The 3,612-nt window shown below is 43.3% G+C and overlaps 1 long non-coding RNA gene across 1 annotated transcript in view; it reads right to left on the bottom strand.

Moving 5' to 3' along the window:
• The window catches only part of LOC104961823 (uncharacterized), a 3,726-nt gene extending 1,570 nt beyond the window's left edge, over nucleotides 1-2,156 (bottom strand). Inside the window, exon 1 of the long non-coding RNA XR_800137.1 lies at nucleotides 2,061-2,156. This is a non-coding gene — a long non-coding RNA (uncharacterized lncRNA). The remainder of the gene's footprint in view (nucleotides 1-2,060) is intronic.
• Nucleotides 2,157-3,612: the final 1,456 nt, after the last annotated feature.

The following is a 3,612-nucleotide window of genomic DNA, read 5'->3' as shown; positions in this document are numbered from 1 at the left end:
CAATCTGATGTAGAGTTTCAAAATAAAAGACCTTTGAAGTGTCATATACAGTGGGGAAAAAAAGTATTTAGTCAGCCACCAATTGTGCAAGTTCTTCCACTTAAAAAGATGAGAGGCCTTTAATTTTCATCCTAGGTATACCTCAACTATGAGAGACAAAATGAGAAAAAAAATCCAGAAAATCACATTGTCTGATTTTTAAAGAATTTATTTGCAAATTATGGTGGAAAATAAGTATTTGGTCAATAACAAAAGTTCATCTCAATACTTTGTTATATACCCTTTGTTGGCAATGACAGAGGTCAAATGTTTTCTGTAAGTCTTCACAAGGTTTTCACACACTGTTGCTGGTATTTTGGCCCATTCCTCCATGCAGATCTCCTCTAGAGCAGTGATGTTTTGGGGCTGTCGCTGGGCAACACAGACTTTCAACTCCCTCCAAAGATTTTCTATGGGGTTGAGATCTGGAGACTGGCTAGGCCACTCCAGGACCTTGAAATGCTTCTTACGAAGCCACTCCTTCGTTGCCCGGGCGGTGTGTTTGGGATCATTGTCATGCTGAAAGACCCAGCCACGTTTCATCTTCAATGCCCTTGCTGATGGAAGGAGGTTGTCACTCAAAATCTCACGATACATGGCCCCATTCATTCTTTCCTTTACACAGATCAGTCGTCCTGGTCCCTTTGCAGAAAGACAGCCCCAAAGCATGATGTTTCCACCCCCATGTTTCACAGTAGGTATGGTGTTCTTTCTCCTCCAAACACGTCTAGCATTCTTTCTCCTCCAAACACGTCTAGTTGAGTTTTTACCAAAAAGTTCTATTTTGGTTTCATCTGACCATATGACATTCTCCCAATCCTCTTCTGGATCAGCTAAATGCTCTCTAGCAAACTTCAGACGGGCCTGGTATATGTACTGGCTTAAGCAGGGGGACACGTCTGACACTGCAGGATTTGAGTCCCTGGCGGCGTAGTGTGTTACTGATGGTAGCCTTTGTTACTTTGGTCCCAGCTCTCTGCAGGTCATTGACTAGGTCCCCCCGTGTGGTTCTGGGATTTTTGCTCACCGTTCTTGTGATCATTTTGACCCCACGGGGTGAGATCTTGCGTGGAGCCCCAGATCGAGGGAGATTATCAGTGGTCTTGTATGTCTTCCATTTTCTAATAATTGCTCCCACAGTTGATTTCTTCACACCAAGCTGCTTACCTATTGCAGATTCAGTCTTCCCAGCCTGGTGCAGGTCTACAATTTTGTTTCTGGTGTCCTTTGACAGCTCTTTGGTCTTGACCATAGTGGAGTTTGGAGTGTGACTGTTGTGGACAGGTGTCTTTTATACTGATAACGAGTTCAAACAGGTGCCATTAATACAGTTAACAAGTGGAGGACAGAGGAGGCTCTTAAAGAAGAAGTTACAGGTCTGTGAAAGCCAGAAATCTTGTTTGTTTGTAGGTGACCAAATACTTATTTTCCAACATAATTTGCAAATTAATTCATTAAAAATCAGACAATGTGATTTTCTGGATTTTTTTCTTTTTTCTCATTTTGTCTCTCATAGTTGAGGTATACATAGGATGAAAATTACAGGCCTCTCTCATCTTTTTAAGTGGGAGAACTTGCACAATTGGTGGCTGACTAAATACTTTTTTGCCCCACTGTATATGAAATTGCATTTTTGAAAATCACAACATTTACATCTTGCGATCAGGCATTCCAGTTTATATTTGTGTTATCAAAAATAATTTGTTGATCTCAAATTCTATTTGTGAATTTATATTTTACTCACACAGAGTTTAAGACAAAACACAAATACCATGGAGACAAGAAAAACAAGATGTTGAAGGGAAGAGAAGTGGACCATCAGCCACAGCTAATATGATTATGTTGTGCTGGACGCTGAGTCCGGCTAATGGCTGATCACATTACTGATCTTGTGACTCCATAGAACTAAAACAGATAGAAATGCTGTCAAACAACCTTCAGCTATTACCAAACACTTAACCTGGTCATCACACTCTTCTTGTATAAATAATGAACCAAATTATATATGAAAGCTTCAGTACCTAGTAAGCTGAAGCAGCGGAGGACCTCGTTGTGGTTCTTGACAGTCGGAGGGTTACTGTAGTCTATTGGTGCAGAAACCTGGGAGGAGAAAGGAGATGTGTCAACTTGAGCCCTCAAACAAGTTCTGGTGAGCTCTGACATGTCTAAATAATTACATAGAACAAGTTTATTAAATCTCAATGGTAATGGCCGGATGTTTACCTCAATCAATTACCTTTGCAGCAGTCATAATAATAATAATAATGAGGAAAATACCTTTGACCTGCTAAACAGTTTTAAGGTTTTGAGTCGGATCAGTGAGATAGGAATATCTGTAGGTGTGGTTAAGATTATGCTGCTGTAACATTCTGATGAAACACTCCCAAGACAATCCAGATCATGCTCACATATGGTTGGAAGACTCATTGTGGTAACGTGTTGCGACATAGCAAGGCATAGGGCCAGCTCAGTCACAAGGTTATGCAAACATCTGACTGCAGCGCCCCTGACAGTCATTTGACACATTTCAAAAAGAAAGCCGCTTAAGGTGAACCTACAGTGAGATGCAAACCCAGTGTGCCCAGTGCTTAGCCTCAGAGTTGTGATTTATGAGGTGAACCGTTCTGTCAGTAAACAGAAGGATTTTGACATTGCACAATGACTGCATTACAGCCAGTATGACACAGACTTAAGTAGTGTGATAGAAAGTGCTGATTGAAACCAGCAACCGACAGTGGTCCTACCACACAGATCCACGTGAAGGTGATGTGATGTATTAATGTAAGAATGTTATGCTTGTGGTTTGCTCAAGGGATGTTATTGGGCACTCTCACTTCCGTTTTTTTTGTTAGTTATTAACCATTTCAAACGTTTCACATTAGGTCTCCAAGAAATGCATTAGCTGAGCTTGATGGTCTGACCAACGGTACCTGGTATGGATTCAGTTCAATTAATTCATTCACAGAGTAACATCTGCCCCGCAGCTGAGCGACTCATTCACGCCTTCATCTCCTCCCGCCTTGACTATTGCAACTCACTCCTCTTCGGCATCAGCACAACATCCCTCAACAGACTCCAGCGTGTCCAGAACGCAGCCGCCAGACTCCTCACCCACACCAAATCATGGCATCACATCACCCCGGTCCTCAAAGAACTCCACTGGCTTCCCGTCTCACACCGCATTCACTACAAACTCCTGGTCCTCACCTATAAAGCCCTCCACCATCTGGCCTCCCCCTACCTCACTGACCTCCTCATCCTCTACCAACCACCCCGGTCCCTCAGATCCACCTCAGCCGGTTTGCTCTCAATCCCCAAGGCCAAACTCCGGAGCTTCGGGGACAGAGCCTTCTCTGTGGCAGCCCCGAAGGCTCTGGAACTCCCCTCCCCCAAGACCTCCGTGAGTCTGATTCCCTCACCCTGTTCCAGTCCCGTCTCAAAACCCACCTCTTCAACTCTGCTTATCCTTAAACCCGCCCCTCCCCCCTCTGAACCAACATCCTCCTGACTGCTTTTCTGTTTTTGTTTTGTTTTTGTTTGTGTTTTTGTTCTTGTTTTGTTTGTCGACCTTAC

This window comes from Notothenia coriiceps, unplaced genomic scaffold (genome assembly GCF_000735185.1).
Source record: "Notothenia coriiceps isolate Sejong01 unplaced genomic scaffold, NC01 NC01_scaffold00033834, whole genome shotgun sequence".
In the NCBI taxonomy this organism is placed as follows: domain Eukaryota; kingdom Metazoa; phylum Chordata; class Actinopteri; order Perciformes; family Nototheniidae; genus Notothenia; species Notothenia coriiceps.
Note: the sequence above shows the minus strand (reverse complement) of the source record. Positions and strands in the feature narration are given on the sequence as shown.